The 22,043-nt window shown below is 37.0% G+C and overlaps 1 long non-coding RNA gene across 1 annotated transcript in view; it reads left to right on the top strand.

The window, feature by feature from the left end:
• The first annotated feature begins 3,037 nt into the window (after positions 1-3,037).
• Positions 3,038-22,043, top strand: part of LOC114478543 (uncharacterized) — a 36,553-nt gene continuing 17,547 nt past the window's right edge. The window contains exon 1 of the long non-coding RNA XR_003675870.1: positions 3,038-3,134. This is a non-coding gene — a long non-coding RNA (uncharacterized LOC114478543). The remainder of the gene's footprint in view (positions 3,135-22,043) is intronic.

Raw genomic sequence — 22,043 nt, 5'->3', positions numbered from 1 at the left:
CAAACCCCACCAATCCATGTGGTCACCAGGGACTTTATTCGATAGGAAAGTGGTCCGTGGCACACAAAAAGTTGGGGATCTTTGGTTTATCATATGGGTTGTTACTGGGTAGGGCCTTCCCAGGACCAAAGTTGCACACCTGGATTTTAGTGTTTGCACTTTCTCAGTTTAATACAAGTAGGTAACTTTGATTAAGTTTCTGGTGTTGTGACCTGAACCAACTGTAACCTGAATTATTTGTGTAATTTTAAACTGTTTGTCTGAAAAAATTAACAATAAGGAAAAGGTCATAGACTTGTATTGTCAATGAAATCCAGCAGGCCTTTGAACCACATGTCCCGATTATGCGCACAGCCAGTCTTTATTTACTTTCCAGGTTGTCATTGAGTTATCCTACTTTGTTGTTGCAGAGCAAGCGTCTCTTAAACATGCCGTGGCCTTCTGGATAATCTGACGTGATCCAAATTTAATGTGCCTCCAGTTGAATGATGCATAATTCCCTGCTGTCAGCGTGATGAAGGGAAGCCAAAATGACCACTCCAAAGTCATTATATTTGCTGTAATCAGCGCTGACCTTAGCTTTCTAAAGATGATGGAGATGACACGGGTAAAGCGGTGGAAAAGAAATAAAAGAAGTCCCAGTTCAATGTAATGAGGGGATTTTTGCTTGCATGTGGCATGTATTACAACGTTAAACGAATCAGTGATTGCTCATGATTGACTGTTGTTTTCATTACAAACGTGGAACCATTAAATCCAGCCATGGTTAGTAGCATTGCTACCATTGCCCCCCCTTAAGAAAAATACCAATTTCCAATAGAAATGGGAAGAATATTGAGAATGTGGTGAACACAGAAAAAAAAAAAAAAAAACCTGTCAAAATTATATCCAGACCCCTTTTTTATGTTGGTGGGCTACATTCATATGATAATAAACAGCATGTTGGTGAAAGTTTGCAAATGAGCGTGTGATGAAAGCGTCGTTTCCAGCCGTCGTCGCTCTGCAGACGTAATAGTGTCGCCAAGAACTTTGACCCAAGCAACAATAGTTGGCATCCCTGCCATTGTAAGCAGTGCATAATGGATTTCCCCCCCGTAACTGTTTTAATGGACTGATTTACATAAGGAAATGAGTAAATACAGTACATGTGCTATCTAAAAATAGCAATGAATAAGGAATTTCATTGGCTGTTTAAAATTGAATTTTTAAGGTGAGAGAAGCTGACACCTGTGTCGGTTTTATTTTCCCTCCTTGTCTGACTCATGGGAATGACCGATAATGGTACTTTTCCTGTTATAATGTTAAACTCATTGAAATATTTAATATAAATCTCCCCAATTCCTGATGAAGAATTGTTATAGGATTCAAACCAGAGCTTTAAAGACTTTTATTTTATGAGTTTCGAGAGTTCCATCTGAGCTGTTATTCCCTGCAAATTATACCTTCGACTTTCTTACCCAAATACATTCAGTATAACAGTAATGAACTATATTAATGCTGAGGCATTGGGCTGATAAAGAAGAACCTAGATCTTGCAGTTCCCCAGCCCAAATCAAGGTCACTGCATAGGTTTTACAGACTTATTTTATATTTCAGTGTCAGACTAGCCTAATCTTAAGAAAACCAAGGCTGATCACATATTAGCATATTTATACCAGGCACATATTTCCAAAATGTAAAACTGCTGGAGACTATTTCTTTTAATCAGATAAAGACAAAATGTCACATTTGCCCAAACAAAAAAAAACATGTAAAAAGTTGAGATTGCCACTCGAGAGTTTGTTTTGATCTCACTTTAAACTCTAGGTTGGGTTGATTTTCATAGACAGATGCATAGAAGTATGTTTACTTCATTCTTACTGTGATTTCTTATGTTTGCGCCCAAAAACTCTGCATAAGTGACTTCCCGACACATTTCTGCTGTTTTCACGAATTGAAAGTTGCCGCAAATCAATAGTAGTTGTTTATTTTGGGGCTTACACGAAAAGATCCGAATTCGGCCAAAATTGAACGTCTCGAGAGTGGCGAGATATGGAGAATACCGGGAACAAACTAGAACATCTTTTTTGAGCAAAAAATCTATGATTTATTAATTAATGTAAATAAACAATATTTTATTCTGTGACAGTGTGCTACTTCCTGTCCCGCACAAGGTTATCTTGTTGAATTTATGCATCATACGTATCAGCTCCGTTGCCGTTACGCAGCAGATACGCAGCAGCAGTTACGCATCCAGTGGAAAATTACACTATACAATATTAAAGGTACAGTGAGGTGTGAAATCATTCAGGAACTGACTGATGTTAAATGGAAGATAATAAAAAATCAAATTGATAATTGAAAATTGCTTCGTAATCGAACCGAGAGTTAAATAATTGGAATTAAATCGAATCAGGATTAAACGTACACATTAAGGGGTTATACTACGTAGCTAGATTTCCTCTTATCACGCTAACTTCCAGGATGTAATCAGTGTGTGCTGTCCTACGAAGCTGGCTAAGATCTTACGGAGCTAAATCACCATGGTAACTTAGGCTGAACGACAAACCTGGTCGGGACCAGCAACTATTGTATCCCAGCAACAGCAGATACAATAGATATATTTGTGGCTTTTTAGAGAAAATAAAGTTAAAATGTAAAATTTCATGTTAAGATGGAAATGTTAATGTAAATTATTTCGTGGAGGCAAACTGAGGGTTCAAAAACGTAAACAAGCCGCTGGAGCTTTTTTTGTTATTTTTTTTTACAGTTTTGTCTGAATGCATGTGATACCACAGACAAACACGGTATGTCTGTGGCTAAAGCACACAGAATCTCTACCAATTGTCTTCCTGGTCAACATGCTACTCTGCTAGAATCCAGAAACTGTCTTCTGTTTGTTTGCACCATAAGCCCGAACGGTTTCAAACAAAACAACAACACGGGAATGTTTGCTCCTACTATCCAAGTCAACTCCTTTGTCTCAGTCTGTGGCTTTTAGTGGCACTCAGGTTCAACATGCTGAATTATTTCTCCTTTTTCTGGGCTTTGCTGAAATTCAGGAGGAAAGAATGAAGAGGAGTCACCAATTTGCTCAGCACTTGGAAGTCCAGTTGGCACTCATGGAAAGTGAACATGCTGTGGCTGAATCAGAGGTGAGTTCCATTTGGTCTTCTTTGTGTCAACATTTGCCAGAGTGAACGCAAGAATAAAAGAGTTAGGGACACAAGCATTTAACAAAATAAAAAAGAAAGGAAGGAACAGAAATGGATTTCCAGCTGTTTTAACAGATCACTACCAGATGAAACGCACAATGGACAAACAGAAATGGCAGCGGCGTCACAATAATGACAGAATAATGTTGAAAATAAAGAGCTAAAGTTACTCCTTTGGAAGCACAAAGGGGAACAATTCAATAAAGATGCAGTGCCTTTCAAGCAGAAGTTAGAAAATCAATCTCCAGTCATAATAAAAAATCAATAAAAATAATCAAATACATAATAAAAATAAATCTGTAAATTTGATCTAAAATACATCATTTTAATCTGTAGTAAAACAGGGTTAGAAGGCATAAACTCACACCTGCTCTGGTAGAATGTAAACATTCAGGCTTCTCTCAGATCCTTAAAAAGGCATTAAATTCATGAATCTAAAAATAAGACATTTTAATTGTCATTAAATTGTCTTAAATCAATGTTTTAAAAGTCTTAAATTTTAACACATAAGTATGATTTTATGATTGTAATAGGTCTCACATTTCAAAATACATGGAAACATTTGTTTTGTTTTGTTTTTTAACTAAACAAAACAGCATGTGAAAATGTGAAAATCCAACAACAATTTTTCTTAATGGTTTTATTTGTTTGTGTTTTTGTTGTTGTTTTTTAGATTTCTGGCTATTTTTATAGTCATCTTGAGTTTTTGGAGTGATTTTAATTAATTTTGTCTGTTTTTTTTGTGTATTTTACTGTCATTTTGTGTGTTTACTTTGAGGGCCATAAGTTGCACGTCTGCATTAGACACTGGAAAAAAAATTCCTCTAAGTAAATGATGTGGCGTTTTTTTTCCCCAAAAAATTTGCTTTCAAATGGCAATAAAATGTCTTGAATTTAATTTGGCTAAAACTGTAGGAATCATGACATTTGTTACCATCAGGGCTTGAGCTCATGCACTTCTTTCTGTCAGACTAATGCTACCCACTGATGTAAAATGAAATTATGCATGTTGGCCTCCACCTGGCCAACAGTCTAAATGAGTTCTACTGTAGAACTCCCACACCTCTGACCAGCCTCACTCCAACACCTTCACCCCCCCATCACAGCTAGAGTCTCACCACAGCTGCTCACATTATGAGAAAAGAGGATAATCACAGTCTGTACTGAAGAACCACATGTTTTTGCTTTTAACGTGGTTGGTAAAAAACATTTGAAGAGCGTCCTTTGCTTTTTTTTTCTCCATTTTGCATTAAGAACCATCAGAGCACAAAGGTACACGTTAGTGCTGTTGCCATGTGTGACGCACTTTGAGACCTAAATCTGTCTGCATTGAAAATTGAAATCATTTTAAGCGCAACTCGGGAGGGTGAGAAATGTTGGTATTCAAAAAATATAATTAAAAATACGAGTTAAAAAACACGTTTTGCTTGTGCAATGTCGATATGAGACTTAAATTAATGTTATAAAGTATTTCTACTTCCTTTAGAAACATTTTTAAAGATATTGCTTATAGGTATATACAGTATATATTATATACTAGATAATAGAGATGTAACGATTAATCGGTATCACGGTTCACATCGATACACTGATAATTGAATCGCAGTACTTTTTTAAACAGCAGAGGGCGCTATATATTTATCCTCTTGTCCAGAAATGGAGGCGGCGGGTGGAATCTGATACTACTTTCTTTCTGAATGAGTTCTACTGTAGATTTGATAGACAATGGGACAGACCTGACTCCACCCCCCCAATACCTCTCACCAGCCTCACTCCAACACCTTCACACCCCCATCACAGCTACAGTCTCACCATCTGATACGCTGCAGCTACGGCCAAGGACATGGCCAGACTGCAGCGTATCATTCACTCTGCAGAGAAGGTCATTGGCTGTAATCTGCCCTCCCTCCAGGACCTGTACGCCTCCAGGATTCTGAGGCGTACAGGAAAGATTGTGGCCGACCCCGCCCACCCTGGTCACAAACTGTTTCAATGTCTCCCTTCTGGAAGGAGGTTTAGGTCCATCAGGACCAGAATCTCCAGACAAAAAAACAGCTTCTTTCCCTCTGCCACCATCCGCATGAACACCACCCCATGAAGACATTATCTGCTGCACTGTATATATATATATATATATATCATATTTATCCTTTATTCTCTATCTATCCTCTATTCTGGCCGCCTTCTACTCTTAAACATGTTCATAAATGATTCCTTACCTCTTTAGCAGTGAAAGAATATCTGCAATATTACGTGAATATCTGTAAAAGTTTTTCTATTAGCTCTATCTGCTAGCATAGCATCTCTTCTTCACTGCAAGAATATCTGCATGCCAATCGACCACTGGGTTACCAGCGCCCTCTGCTGGTCCAAACAGATATCTGATGTAAATACAGTACAATTTTTAAAGTCTAATTGTTAAGGCACAAAATAAATTTTCAGTTGCACTTTTAAAAAGAAAAAGAACTATTATGCTGTTTTGCATTGTTTACTATAGAACCAGAATTTAAATTAATAGGCTTCTTCTTCATTTGTATTATTCCTTTATTTATTTCATTCAAGATTTATTTTTAGTTAAATTGCATTGTTTTGACTAGTTTATCATTGGATTCTTTTGCAAATAAAAAATAAAAGGAAAATAGTACAGTATTTTCTAATACTCTAAAGGAATATTTTTCAATCATCATTTGTCTACAGTCCCATTTTGTAAAAGAAATCGTAAGAGAATGGTATCGTGAGTCGAATCGTGTCGGGAGTTGAGTGAATCGTCACATCCCTACTAGATAATACTTCGGGTATGTTTTGTTTTATTGCTCCAACTTACAATTATTCTGCATTTATTATGTGTAATAATAAATAAATATGTACATATTTACACTAAACAGCGTTAACATATTACCACAGACTGGTAAAGTGGGACGGGTTATCTCTCAGCAGCTAATAGTGGGGGATAGGTCCTCTATTAGGCAGCAAGTGAACATATTGATATATTATATTTTGATGTATAAGAAGCAGGAAATCTGGATGGCACATGGATTTCAGCCTTTTTTTTTTTTTTTTGAAAAGGAACAATTTAAAAAGGCCAGATGACTGATTTCCAGCACCTTCTGTGCTGTAGCCCCTTTAGGGTGTTGCATGAATCTCCATCAGTCTTAAGGATGGAAAAGCTGAGTCAGTGACGCCGATGCATGTCGAAAATAAGGGCTGACTCTTCTAGTTGATGAGCTACTGTTGCAACAATAGGAGGCCTTATAAATAAGTCAATGTTTCTGCTGGTGAATTTATTGGTATTTCATTTATTTGTGATAGCACTGTGTGCATGTGCAGTTTTGTTAAAAGGTTGCAAACAAACGGAAGCTGTATATTTTTGTCTATATTTGGCTTCATACCAATCCTTTGGTATTTACATTCTTGTAAACCAGGGGGGTATTTCATCAAAGTGTTCTCAGTAGAACCAGGCTTATGGTTTAAACCTGGTTCAGCTAAGCTGTCTGTGACCACGCTGGCTTTTACCATTCCATCAAACTCTTCTCAGCTTCAGGCTCTCTAGCTGAGAGTTGCATGCACTGCGCGCACATCCTGAAAAAAGTATCTTTGTCATTGGGAGCCTTAGTGCTCTGCCCTGTGACTGTCCCTTAAGCCCCTCCCTCTCTGTATATCCACAGCTTTCTCATTATTAATCTCTGATCAATGAATGCACACATTTATACTGTGTGGTAAACGGAAGCGATGGATACGTACGTGTCCTTATATGTTATTACTGATGGTTTAAACACATAGAGACTGTGATATATCATTAATAATACGCTACACAATAAACATGTAGTAAGACAATTGTCATTGTCATTTGTATGGATTTAAAATCATATTAAAACATTTGCCGTGATATTCTGTTTAATTTCCATTAAAATACTGTATTAAAGTGGCATTTAAAAAAAAGAAAAAAAAGTCTAACAGAAGTTTTTTTGACTCCTTTTTCCTTTTGTAGATCTTTCTTAAATGTTTTAAAGCATCACTAAATGATGACATGGTTTCATGAGAGTGCGTCTACAGCTTTAGCCAAGCCTGCTGCTTAAACCTGGTCAGGAGCAGGTTTGACCCACAGACTGTGTTACTATGGCAACTGTGGTGTTTTCTTGTTGATGAAACCGCCGTTCAAGTTAGAACCCGGCTTAACGGAGCCGGACTCTCAGGTTCAACCTGGACTTAACCCTGAGCTGGGTTTGATGAAGCACCCCTCAGGGATGGGCAACTTTTATCAAGGATACATTGTCAACATTCATGTCAATAATGACCAATCTGAGCATAACACTGGACAGAACTAAAGATTTGTTGGTTTTTGTGCAGTTTTGCAGTAATCTTGTGCGTTTTCATAGTAATTTTCTCATAATAATAATAATAATAATCAGATCATTTTTGTTGTCCTTTCGTGTATATCTGTGTCGTTTTCTGTATTTTTGTTGTTAGTTTGTCATTGGAGTTTTTTGGTGTATTCCTTTGTTGTTTTTTAAATAGTTTTCTGTAATTTTATGTAAGTTTGTTTTCAGATTGTGTTTTTGGAATCATTTTGGTGTTATTGTGGTCTTTTCTATGCATCTTTCACTTATTTTTGTGGAATTTTGTCGTCGTCTTGTGTGTTTTTGGAGTAATTTTCTCATAATAATAATCAGATATTTTTTGTTGTCATTTTCTGTATTTCTGTGTTGTTTTGTGTATTTTTGTGTGATTTTATGTATTTTTGTTGTCAGGTTGTATTTTGGTGTTTTCCGTGTTTTTTGAGTAATTTTTTCATCAGATAATTCCTCGCCCCCAGGAATTCCTTTTTCTTATTTTTATTTATTTATGTATTTGTTGAAGATATATTTCATCACCTGAACACTGGAGCACATTGTATCTCATGCCGGCCCCCAGCAGAGGTCACACACTGCAGCATCCCATAAAACACTGGCCTGCTTGATGAAAGGTGTAAATGATTGGCTGGTTAGACATGAATGATGACTGGTATTATCACAGTTTGATTCAGTCGAGGGAGGAGGACAAGCCTTTAGTAAAGGGTGATGATCAAGGCTAACGCTTCCCAGTTTGTCCCATGTAATTCTTTATTAATATTTGTGTTTATTGTTGTGTTGGAGTTGGAGTGACTCCAAAGCATCAAGACTTTGAGAATTTTACTGAAAAGTAAAGTCCATCAAACGGCCCCCAAAGTAAACGTACAAAATGACGGAAAAATACTCAAAACAAAAGCAAGAATACATTATAAAAATACAAAGAATTACAATACTGCAGAAAAATACAAGAGAAAAATGCAGAAAATACTCCAAAAAAACACAAAACTACTACAACAATCGACTACAGTGATACACAAAATTACTCAAAATATATAATGTTACAGCAAAAGTACACAAAAAACAAGAAAAACACAAAAAAATACTCTGCAAACCGACAGTACTCACAAACAAGCAAAATTACTCTAAAATGCGCAAAATGACAGTCCAAATACACAATATGAATGAATTTGAATCAATGAATTTATTATAGTATATAGTATGTCAGTTCATTGTAGTACACGTAGTACATAGTATATACATACATATACCTAGAGAACAATCTAATATTACTTACTAACAATATTATTATTGTTTCACAAAAAAAAAAACGTATATCAAAAGGATAATGGGAAGAAGTATGAACTTTTTAAATTCCACCCCCTTTACATAGTTAAACTTTAACTAATGACACCTGATTTCCTCTGAACCACATTTTATCACATTTATCTGGATTTACATAACTCATAGTCTCAATTTAGACAGATGTATGTGTTTACAATAACTCAATATATCATACAGTACATCATTTCATAATCACATTCAAACCTAGCCTTGTCCTCACTATACCCCCATCTGGCACGCGGATCCGGATCTCCTCAGACCGGAACAGACTCGGTCCAGACTCGTTGAGTGTCATTAATCCAGAAGTCAGTTTAGATGTGCACGGAATTTGTAAAGCATTTATGAAATAATTTATTAACTGTATCATTGCAGTCCAAACAAATCTGACATCGCACACCTGTGAACCAAGCAGCAGCCATGTTGAAAGTCTCAGCTCTGTCTGTCCCTGAACCGCAGAGATATTTGAGCCACACACAGACAGACACACAGATAGATGCTGACATGAATGTTGATCATGTGGCCCTCCGATCAAACGAACACATTTTCGTGGCTCCGCTGTGATTAAAGTTGCCTACCACTGAAATAGGGTATTTATTAATAATCATCAAAAATGGTAGTTATATCAAACAATATTGTGTCGATGGCATTTTAAACTCAAGAAAAGCATCCAAGTTTATTGTAAATGCTCTTTTTAATGTAAAGTATCTGTCTGTAGTAAGAGGCCGACCTTGGCTGCACAGAGCTCCTTCTTGCACTGTTGATTCTAACATTCCTGAAAGGATTCTGGGAAATGTAGGAGGTGACCCATTGCGTGGACTAAATACGTATTGCTAAAGAGATTACACTCTTCATTACTCACACAGCTGTCGTTTGGCATCTCAGTTCCTCCCCCGCACAAACCTAGCTGCACACAGTAAGTAAGTACATTTATCACTGAGTGCGGACTGAGCTAAAGAGCATGGAGTGGGCGACATGCCAGTTTAAGTACTATTTTTTTTTTTGTATTTGATATGGCACTGATGAAAGATGAATTGCAGTTAAAAACTGCAACACTAATGACTACTGGCCATTAACTAGCATTTCCATTAACTATTGGTAACTTATCAGCTTTGTGCATGTGATGTATCTCCTGTTTGGGGGAAAAAATATAGATATAGCTGTATGTATATATATATAAACCTCTTCCTCACCCACCGCAGGCGGTCTCTTTTTCCTTCAAGCTCCGGTCCTGTACTAGAGGTTTCTGGACCGAGATGTCTGATGTATTTCCTGGGATCTGCTGTAGCCACTCTGCCTGTAGCCACTTGCCCGAGTGCCCCGACGACCACGGGCACCACTGATGCCTTCACCCTCCAGGCCTTCTCCAGCTCTTCTCTGAGCCCCTGGTATTTCTCTAGTTTCTCATGTTCCTTTTTCCTGATGTTGCAGTCACTCGGTATTGCTATGTCAACCACAACGGCTTTCCTCTGCTCTTTGTCCACCACCACAATGTCCGGTTGGTTCGCCATTACCATTCTGTCCGTCTGTATCTGGAAGTCCCACAGGATCTTAGCTCAGTCATTTTCGACCACCTTTGGAGGTGTTTCCCACTTTGACCTTGGGGTTTCCAGCCCATACTCAGCACAGATGTTTCTGTACACTAGGCCAGCCATGATGAGTGCCTCTGTGCTGTCCATCAGTCCAGCTCTGTCTAGCCATTGGTACGATTTCCTGATATCCGCCACTTCAGTTATGTTTCGGTGGTACATCCCATGTAGGGGCTTGTCCTCCCATGATGGAACCTCCACCACCTCATCTTCTGTTCCCCATTGTCTGACACATTCACTGAACACGTCATCTGTTGAAGCCTTGTCCTTGATGTACTTATGGATTTTGGATTTTTCATCCTGGATAGTGGCTCTCACACTCACTTGACCTTGGCTTCCTTCCTTACAGATAGCGTACAGTCTCCGGGTGCTGGATTTGGGGTGGAACCCTCCGTGCATGGTTAGGAGCTTTCGTGTCTTCACATCAGTGGTCTGTATCTCATCCTTTGGCCAGCTTATTATTCCTGCAGGGTATCTGATTACTGGCAGGGCATAGCTGTTTATTGCCCGGGACTTAGGACATGCCTTACTCGTTGGAGGTATTTGGCCGTAGCCACTTTCCTCGTCACCTCTTCGAGGTTGCCATTTGCTTGTGGGATTCAGAGGTACTTGTGCATATATATATATATATATGTACATTTGCTCTATTATTTGTTTTTTTTCAAGGAGGGACAAGAAAACAAAAGGAACAAAAACACTGTTAGTTGCAACCATCCCCACTGTATTGTGACCAGATCATTTGTTCTTGTTTTCTTTGTTTTTTTGTTTTTGTTTCGTGCGCCATCTACCAAGAAAAATTCCTTGTACTGTCCTTAAAACTGTACTTGGCCATTAAACATTTCTGATTCTGATTCTGATATGTTTATGAAGTTATTTAAGCCTATGTTTTTTATTCTCAATGTGAGAATCTATCTTTTAAGGCACTACCTAATTTGATGTACTCAAGTATTTATTAGGATCAATATTTAAAAAATAATGCAGCGACGCTGTTTTTCATTTACTTGTGGTCAATACAATTAACTCTGCTTTTGAGTATGAGGCTATCACTTTTCCTCTAAACTAATCTTTCTTAGTTTGTTCCTTATTGTAGAATTTGTTGATTTTTACACCAGGGGCTGTTTTCGTTTACCTCAGATTGTAATACATAGTCGCAATTTCCCCTCCACATAAAGTCAGAAAGTAAACATAATAAACTGCAATAAAAACTAAGGTAATACAAAAATGGATGGATCTAATACAGCCAGAGCACTGATTTCATTTTTCTTCCCACAAGGTGAGAAGATGGCAGCAAAAATGAATTAGATTTTAAGCCAGTTTCTCATTCAACCTTTGCTGCAATCCTAGTAATTATTGGCCATGTGCAGACCACTTGTGTCTTTCAGAAACAAATGCCAGAGATTTGTATCAGAGATGAATGCGGCTTGGTGGCCAGTTGAGAAAATTAAATTAACACTACGAGCAATGGCCTTGTGTCCATCATTTCTTTAGGATCAGATATTAAACATTGCAGAACCGTGTGATTCTCTCTTTTATTCCTGCACATTAAGATTCACAGCTCTACACTTCATCGAAGGAATAAATCTCGTGTGATTGCTAAACAGGTATTTACTTGCACAGTTGGAAGAAGAATGCAGGCGTTCATGAGACAAATCAAAGGAGAACTGTTTTGTGTTTCTTATTGTTTGATATTTCTAAATATATATACAGCCACCATTATGGTAAGGGTTTTCTCTGATCCCACAAAGCATTTATTGACACAGATCTTTTATCTGCTTTCTAAACGGTCTTGCTGGATCTTTATCTTTAAGTCTGTCAGTTTCACGGGCCAAGAAAATCACGCTTAGATCGCTGGCTGATGACTATCTGTGAACCTGCGGATAGAAATAGTTTTTCCTTCCTTTTTTGTGTTTGTGGTGATATGTTTTGGAACAAGGGGTGGAGCTAGACGGGCGGCCAGAATAGCTGAGGAAACCTCATGACTCCGATTGTAGAGCTGCAACAAACGATTATTTTCATAATCGATTAATCGGTCACTAAAATTAATCGATTAATCGGATAAAAAAAGAACACATTTTTGATTTCAGCCTCTTTATTCTTCTCATTGTGAATGTAGTGGCAGCAGGTCACCCTTCATTAGCTACACGTGTCCATGTATCAGCAGTGAGAGACAGTTTGCTGTTTGTGTTAATTGCATTTTTCACTTCCTTTAAAGTCTTCTTATTTTCTCTCCATGAGCTTTGTAAAATATGTCCTTGAGGGAAGAGTGTGACCTGGAATAAAGGTTCAGAGCATTGTAGTGAAGCTTCATCTTCAACCATGGTCATAGGCCTCATGTCAGTGATCATCATGTAGAGGATGTTCTCAGTCACACAGCTTCTCTCTGTGGTTACATCATGTGTTTGTCATCATGAGGCCTGTCATTGTTTGTTGTTTTCTGATGAAATGAGAAATATAGTATAACATTAGTATGTATTATAGCTAGGGATGTAACGATTAATCGTAAGGCAGTTAAAAATCGATTCATAGGTATCACGGTTCATATCGATTCTCTGAAAATTTAATCGCAGTACTTGTTTTAAACAGCAGAGTGCGCTGTATATTTATCCTTCTCTTGTCCAGAAGCGGAGGCGGGGGGCGGAATCTCCTACTACTCTCTTCCTGGCCGCCTTCTACTCTTAAACATATTCATAAATGATTCCTTACCCCTTTAGCACTGAAAGAATATCTCTAATATTACGTGAATATCTGTAAAAGTCACATTTTTCTATTAGCTCTGTCTGCTAGCGCATAGCATCTCTTCTTCACTACTGGTTCAAACAAATATCTGACGTAGATACAGCGCAGACTGTTTTTTTTTTTTTTAAAAAAGCACTGCCGAGGTAACCCTTGAGCAAGGCACCGACCCCAACACTGCTCCCTTCATTGTAAAGCGACTTTGAGTACCCAGAAAAGCGCTATATAAAATTGATGTATAATAATAATAATAAAGTTCAATTGCTAAGGCACAAAATACATTTTCAGTTGCACCTTTAAAAAGAAAAAACTATTATGCAGTTTTGCATTGTTTACTATAGAACCAGAATTTAGATTAATAGCCTTCTTCTTCATTTGTATTATTCCTTTATTTATTTCATTCAAGATTTATTTTTAGTTAAATTACATTGTTTTGAATAGTTTATTAAGGGATTCTTTTGACAATGAAAAATAAAAGGAAAATATTACAGTATTTTCTAGTTTTTTCCCGAAAAAAATGAAGGAACATTTTATATTATATCATCATTTGTCTACAGTCCCATTTTGTAAAATAAATCGTGAGAGAATAGTATCGTGAACTCAGTATCGTGAATCGAATCGTATCTGGAGTTGAGTGAATCGTTACATCCCTAATTATAGTACAATTTACAACAACTCAATAATTAACTTGTTTTAATTACAGTAGGTTAAGTCAAGTTAGTAGCCCAAAGAGCAAGACACACCCATACACTAACAAACAAACATATATACTGTACATGTAAAGTACAAGTACCTTAAAAATACTTCTTCAAACAAATTAGAGTAGATGTGATAAGTTACTTTAACCCCTGTCTAAACGCAATTAATCCAGCCTCGCTCCATTACAGACCGGTGTCCTCACTAACACTTATAGGTCAAAAAATGTAAAACTTGTGGCTTTATCTTTAAACTATTTTTGTATTTTTTCTTTAAAATGTGTGTTATCACTAGATTATTCCATCATTATGCTTTGTAGATGTTTTCAAACAGATTTCTAAGCAAAATGTTGTAGTTCTGTGGATGTTTCACTGGGGTTGGAGGTGTCTGAAAAGCCTCTCAGCTGTTAGCTTAGAAACTAGCCCCTGGTTGGTAGCACACTGGCCTCACACCCTTTGTTGTAAAGACGTTTCATGTCGGTGTGTGTATGATCAACCACAGCCAACATCATCATCACCTGTATTAATACTAGTGTGGACATTAATGTCATTCTACACTATTCCATTCTCATGATAACAGTTCAAAGCCAATTTACTGCAGTAATTATTCTCCAGATCAATAAAAATTCTGGTTAACACCCAGTCGTGCTTGAAAAATACACTGTCACACCGCCCAGCACTAATGTGTGTGATCTTTCTAGAGCTTTTCAATTAGATGAGTTAAGGTTAGGGGTCTGCCTTTGCTTTATCCTTCTGCGAATGAGATGTTATTACAAAATAAAGAAGTCATCCTATTACCAAGTTGATTTCCCTGGTCATTTTGGAGAATTTATGGGCTAACCATGGCTTAAATGCTGTTACATAATCTAAATTTTAATAAGTACAGATGCTCATCAAGGCCTGATTTGTTCCCGTTCATTCAGCGAGAATGTCAAACAAGTGAGAGAATTACTGCGTTGAGCAGAAGAAATGTGGGATGTGAAGGCGAGGCCATTAGACCCTCCTAATGTTTGCTGTCCTCATGAATCAGGCGTTCTGCTCCTGGGAGTCATTGCTCCTCTGGCTGTGCAGAGGCCACTCAGGGATCCTTCTCAGCCTGACACCCTCGGGGTGAACATCCTATTAACCCCTCCATGTTTGTCCGGCGACAGATTGGTTGATATGACTGTCAATAGAGCAGGAGGCTTCATGGGGGGGTACGTCAACACATACGTGCATATATGGTGTCCTCTTTCACTTAACAACAATGGGAAGGTGAAGTGATGTCTGAATCAAATAAATATTTTGATTGAAAATATTTATTTTTTGATTTAAAAGGATTTTTATTTTTTAAGTCATCTTTTTAGCATTTGGGCCATATTTTGGGTAGTACATTTGTGTCTTTACTCTTCAATCAAAAAATCAAACATTTCAATCAAAGAAAAAAGTGTTAGAACAGCAAAAAAAAGTTAAGCACCAAAAAATTGCGTTTGAAAAAGTTTTTTCTTTGATGGAAGTGAAAAAAGTTTTGAGGCTCATTCATTATTTTTTTTTTGATTGAATCATTTTTGACACAATTGTTCCACGGTGGGCGGAGCTTCCCCAATGGTCAGTCATGTGTTCAAATGTAATTATTTGGGTCTGAAATATATATTTTGCATTGAACACTTTTTTCTTTGATTGAAAATGTGTATTTTTGATTGAAATTATTTTTTATTTATTTTTTTGATTGAATAATAAAGACACAAATCTACCGCCATACACCGAAGCCAGCTGATCAATATCAAAATACAAGCATTTAAACGTGCCTTATAGGTAAAGGTTAAAATAAGAAAATTGAGTCAATTTCAGAATGATTGCAAATGTGTGCAGTCTTGAGCAAATGTCATATCAAATAAGAAATGTCCCTGAGTGAGTGATGGTGTGTGTTGCATAACGAGGCTGTTTTTGGACAGATCAGTGTTTACCTCACTTATCCAATTGTGATCACAACTGTCCCATTTACGTGATTGTCACCCCCGTGGCTGTTTATCTGAGCTTGTCATCTAAAGGAAAAACCTGCTAGTGGAATCTCAGCTTTAAGGAGATGTCGCTGTTTTCACAGCGGCAGACTCTCAGCACCCAGCGTACCCAGTGGGCTTCAAAGAGGCTGGTGATAAGGGGGTGAGATCCAGGTTTTCTACCATCCGTTACCCTATCCGTCTGTCAGCAGCCTTGTTAACTCTTTTTTTTTCCTCCTGCTGGTCTTCATTGTTATCCTTAAGTCTTATCCATTGTCTTATTACTTTGTAGGGGAAAGTAGCTGTCTTATTTCACTCCTGGACTATGTCGATTTTTAGAGGCGAGGTCAAAATCTCCACAGCAGTGTCAAGGTAGATCTACAATTACCTGCCGAATTATAGCAAGCCATTTTTGAAAATACTGTCAGATTCTACCAATGCCAAGCCAGGGATCTCATGTCAAGTGTCACAAACGTCTCTTCTGAATTTAGTCTCAGTTGGTAAAACATGCATTTAAATTAAAGGGCTCATGTTACGCTGAATTGACTTTTCTGTGTTTTAAACAGGATAAAGGTCTATTAGGGCTTCATACACATGTTCAAAGTGTTTTTTCATTGATTCCATCAATCGTTAGTTAGAGGGTGATTTGCTCCTTTCGCTACAATTTGATGACACGTTCCCACTTTGATGACGAATTTCACATTGCGCTGAGCTGGAGAAGCCGCACCTCCAGGAAGCTCTCTGCCGTGATTGACATGTAAATAGACGCGCCCACGAAGGTGAGCATTTCAGCGTCCTTCGCACAGTGCTATGTATGTATTTTCTACAGTCTATGTATGTACTGGTGAACGCCCCGCCCCCACTCTCTGTCTTGTGTTTATAAAGCAGCATGAGCTCAGCTACGGAGTGGGTGGGAGGAGGGCGGGCCGTCCTCTGGCCCTACATCACAGTGCGGGGAGGAGGAAGTCAGTGTCCCGTAGGGATGTAACGATTAATCGTAATGCAGTTAAAAATCGATTCATAAGTATCACGATTGACATCGATACTGTGAAAATTGAATCGCAGTACTTTTTTAACCAGCAGAGGGCGCTATCTAGAAGTGTTGGCAGCGGGAAAAATAAAAGGAAAACAGTATAGTTTTTTTCCCCCAAAAAATAAAGGAATATTTTTCAGTCATCATTTTTCTACAGTCCCATTTTGTAAAATAAATCGTATCGTGAACCCAGTATCGTGAATCAAATCGTTACATCCCTAGTGTAGATAGTTATGAATGTTGGTAATAAGAAGGAACAGGGTCAGTTGCTATCAATAAACACCACATGGTTCTAGAAACGCTAAACACACTTTTTTTCTCTCTCTTTTTGGCTCAATCTTAAGAATCTCTTAAAAAAAAGGTTTAAGCTTATTTATCAATGGGATAAATGATAAAGATATTTATTATGTATTTAAAAAAATCATTAGAAGACCCCTAAAAATGACATCAATAAATTTCATTTAAAACAAAAAAGTACTTTTAAATTGCAAAAATGCCCATTATTTAAACATAAGCATATTCTACAATTGAATAGAATAAATAGAAAAATACAAAATTAACCTCAATAAATCAAACAAAAACAAATTGTACTTTTAAAGTGCAAAATAACAATTCAAGTTCACTTCTCTTATATTTTTAAACTATCAGTTAATGGTAAAAAAAATGAGGGAAGAGGGGAAAAAAAAGACATTTGATTTATTTTTTACTGATATTGGATTTATCAATATCAATAACATTTTCCAGCCAATGAAAGAAGCTTTGATCGAATTGCTTGTGCTTTCTATTGCGGCACATTGAGTACTTAAGACATACTTTAAATAATTTAATTCAAAGGGTCATCTATTTTGCATAATGGTCTCGCTGATACAAACTGTATCTGCTTTGTTTTTGTTTATCCATGTGAAAAACAAAGTTTTATTACATTAACAATAGCACTGCTGATGTTATCAAAGTGTCCTTTAACATGTTCCTCGCTGCGACGCTCCCATACAAACACTGCCACTCATCCCCAGTCATTCAAATGCTAATTAGCTGGAGTACTTGTAGACATGTATTTAACAATTTAAGACAATGTGTGACCAGAAGTATTAACATAAGTGCAGGTCTAACCCTTTTATTTATTTATTTTTGTATACCTCAAAGAGCTCAAAATGAAAGGTTCTACTGTGTTTTTGTTAGAAGAAGCGTCCAAGTGTGTGGGTTTTTTGTTTGTTTTTCCTTTTACTCACCTCTTCTTCAGAGGAAATGGTGATTTGGATGGTGTAGATTAGGGATGTAACGATTAATCGTAAGGCAGTTAAAAATCGATTCATAGGTATCACGATTGACATCGATACTGTGAAAATTGAATCGCAGCACCTTTTTTTTTTCGCTATCCAGAAGTGTTGGCGGCGGGAAAAATAAAAGGAGAACAGTATAGTTTTTTCCCCCAAAAAATAAAGGAATATTTTTCAGTCATCATCTACAGTCCCATTTTGTAAAGTAAATCGAGAGAGAATCGTATCGTGAACCCAGTATTGTGAATCAAATCATATTGGGAGTTGAGTGAATTGTTATATCCCTAGTGTAGATAGTTATGAATGTTGGCAATAAGAAGGAACAGGGTCAGTCGGGTGCCAGAAGTGTAGGCGGCGGGCAGAATCTGCTAATACTTTCTTTCTGGCCGCCTTCTACTTTTAAACATATTTATAAATTCCTTACCCCTTTAGCATCGAAAAATATCTCTAATATTACGTGAATATCTGTAAAAGTCACGTTTTTCTATTAGCTCTGTCTGCTAGCGTAGCATCTCTTCTTCACTGCTAGATATCTCCATCCCAACCGACCACTGGGTTACCAGCGCCCTCTGCTGGTCCAAACCAATATCCGACCTAAATACAGTGAAATTACTGTTTTTTTTTAAGTCCAATTGTTAAGGCACAAAATACATTTTCAGTTGCACTTTTATAAAGAACTATTATGCAGTTTTGTATTGTTTACTATAGAACCAGAATTTAAATTAATAGGCTTTTCTTCATTTGTATTATTCCTGTATTTATTTCATTCAAGATTTAGTTTTAGTTAAATTGCATTGTTTTAAAGAGTTTATCCAGGGATTCTTTTGGCAATGAAAAATAAAAGGAAAACGGTATAGTTTTTTTATAGTTTCCCCCAATAAATAATGGAATATTTTTCAGTCATCATTTTTCTACATTCCCATTTTGTAAAATAATACATGAGAGAATCGTATCGTGAATCGAATCATATTGGGAGTTGAGTGAATCGTTACATCTCTAGTGTCCCGTCTATAGACATGCTCACTCATGAATATGCATAAGTAGGCCGCAAATCAGGCTGTTTGTGTAGCGTTGTTCAGAAAGTGACTTTTCAGAGGCTCAAACTAAAAAATAAACCTAATAAAGATAGGAAACACCTGAATCCTAAGAAACTTGGGCATCTTGGTGTTTCAATGTTCATTTTGTGATGCAGTCCGTTTTAAGGTTCTTCTGTGTCCCTTTGGTCACAGTTGACTTCACTCGCATTGGCTGAAAACCTGTGACTAGCAGCAGCTGAAGTGGTCTCAGCTAATTGGTGTGGTAACCTGACTAAAAGCTCATCTAGCATAAAATAAAAGTCATTAGTTTAGCTTGTAAGACTACTCTTTTTTTATTTCAATTGAAATGTCCTAATTAAAATTATAATGGTGAATTTGGTTGAACTGAGTAGAAGCTCTTGTTGATGTCATTATTCTGTGTTTTCAAATTAAATCTCAGCCCAGCCTTCCTCAAACGTACTAAATGGTAATTAGACTCTCCTATAGCGCTATGTAGTACGTAGTGTAGGCCTCATATGATTAAAAACATCTAAGATCATTTACTCACATTGAAAAGTCTGTTTTATAGATTTAGTGACGTGAGTGTGGCGCATTGTGTTGTAAGATGTGGAGTCACGGGGTTTTATAATGTTTATTTTTTGTTAAAAATCAAATTATACTAAACATTACCAGTAACTCACAAAACAACAACAAAAATACACAAAATAAAAGAAAATTATACTGAACAATAATAAGAACAGACAAACAACAACAAAATACGCTAAACGACACCCAAAACACACACACATGGAGAGAGAATCATTTATTTAATACCAACAACACACAAAATAAAAGAAAAATATATTGAATAATAAAAAGACAATAAGAATAAGAACAAAATACACAAAATGACCCCAAAAACACACAAAATGATGATAGAAATGATCTTGATTAGAAGATGAAATGAAAATACAAGAGTCAGCGCTGGTCCCACAAATAATAAAAGCTATAGAAACAAATCTATTCAGGAAGCACTAAATACTGTTTAATTCCACTTATTTACAAAATGAGATTCTTTAAAATGTCATTTTGCTCTATAGTGGCACTACTGTAGACGGATGCATAGAAGTCATTTTTATTTCATTCTGATTTCTAGTTTTTTCCCTTTCCCAACACATCTGTGGTGTTTTCACAGACAGAAAGTTACGACGAGACGATTTGGGGTTCACACGGAAACACCTGAATCCTGCCAAAGTAAAATGTACAGGGAACAAACTCTCCTCTTTGTCTGAAGTAAAAACACTTCTTTTCATATGTGCTCTGGACTCCACATCCCATAATGCAATGCTCAAAACCTTTCCCAAAATGTCAACAAACCAAGTGATTACAGTGGAGATCAAAACAGCGGCAATTTTATCTTACACTGCCTTTATTTGTTTAAAAATGTCATCACCAGCAGCTTCAACTGTTCCGTCACTTCCTGACGAAACAAAGAGTGAGTACTTTTATTTTAGTACCTAATTCTCACTTTTCAGAGACCATTCAGTCTGTTACTTTTACCTAAACACCAAAATTGCTCATTTGAATAATTCTCAGAGACTTCTTTGTCAAAAGTAGGTTTTAAGCTAAAAGGACATAGTTTGAGCAGCAGTCCTTTAGATTAATTGTATTTTCTATCATAGTTACATCCACTGAGGACAAATGGGCTTTTCATTATTGGACTTTGTCAAAGCTCTCTTGATGTTAGTGCGCCTGTGTCTCCACAATATTCAAAGCCCTCTGGGTTATCACAAACAAGCCAGTTGGAGGAATTCAGAAGACGTTTCATTATAAACAGCCCACTGGGACTCGGCTGGGGCTGTTGGTGGGCCTCACAGAAAAAGAACAAGAAGAAAAACAAAACGTGGCTTCGAAAAACCAGCGGAAAAATGTTGATCAATATAGATAAAGCGAGAGAATCCTTGAAATTAGCTGTAATCAGGATTGCTGCTCATCGGCTTCCAGTTCAATTAAGAAACGCATTAATAACTCGTCACCGTATCGTTTACCCCATCACCCTCCTCGCCCATGTCTCGCTGAGCGTCCTGTCACAAACAATTAGGCCGTTAAAGATTTAAGTTAATTAAATTAAAGCCAGTGACGTGTCAATTGTTGCAAAGTCATTACCGTACAATCCTCTGTGAGTGGGGGAAGTTACTGGGTTTTTTTTTTTTTTTTAGAGAGAGAACATGAACCCAAAGAGTCAAATATCCAACATCCAAATGTTAGTGTTTGTGTTTGTCAAACTACGACTAAAAACCGAAGTGAATCCTGCTAAAAACAAGTTTTCCTGACGTTGCGAATGTGTTCGTTAGTTAGCGTTATTCTGTTTTTATTTGAAATGTAACTTTACAATAAAAACAGTGTAATACAAAGAAGAATGTAGGTACATTATTCATAGGTTATATTTAATTGAATCCTGTAAAATAATCTCCGTCTGTCTGTCTTACACTCTGATTGGTTTCATCCTTAGTGCGATGTACAATTTAGAATCAATATCCATTTGGTTATTTAAAAGGCAGTTTAATGCCATGTTAGACTCATTCTGTCATGTTTTATTCCAGGAATATTTCATATATCAGTGTCACAAGCTTGTATTTGTAATATACTCTTATTTAAACCTTTTATCTGTCATACACGCATATTGTTAATCAGAGGCGAGAGGGATTAATGAATGAATTACATGCTTTAGTGGTCCCTGCTGAGAAACAGTGTTATTTTCCCTTATCCGTCACCACAGAAGGATCACAGCACAGGTCAGCAGCAGAAAAACACCCCGTGAACTAATGGGACTTTTTCCAATCGACAGTATAACACTCTGG

Source organism: Gouania willdenowi, chromosome 2, assembly GCF_900634775.1.
Source record: "Gouania willdenowi chromosome 2, fGouWil2.1, whole genome shotgun sequence".
Taxonomy (NCBI): domain Eukaryota; kingdom Metazoa; phylum Chordata; class Actinopteri; order Blenniiformes; family Gobiesocidae; genus Gouania; species Gouania willdenowi.
Note: the sequence above shows the minus strand (reverse complement) of the source record. Positions and strands in the feature narration are given on the sequence as shown.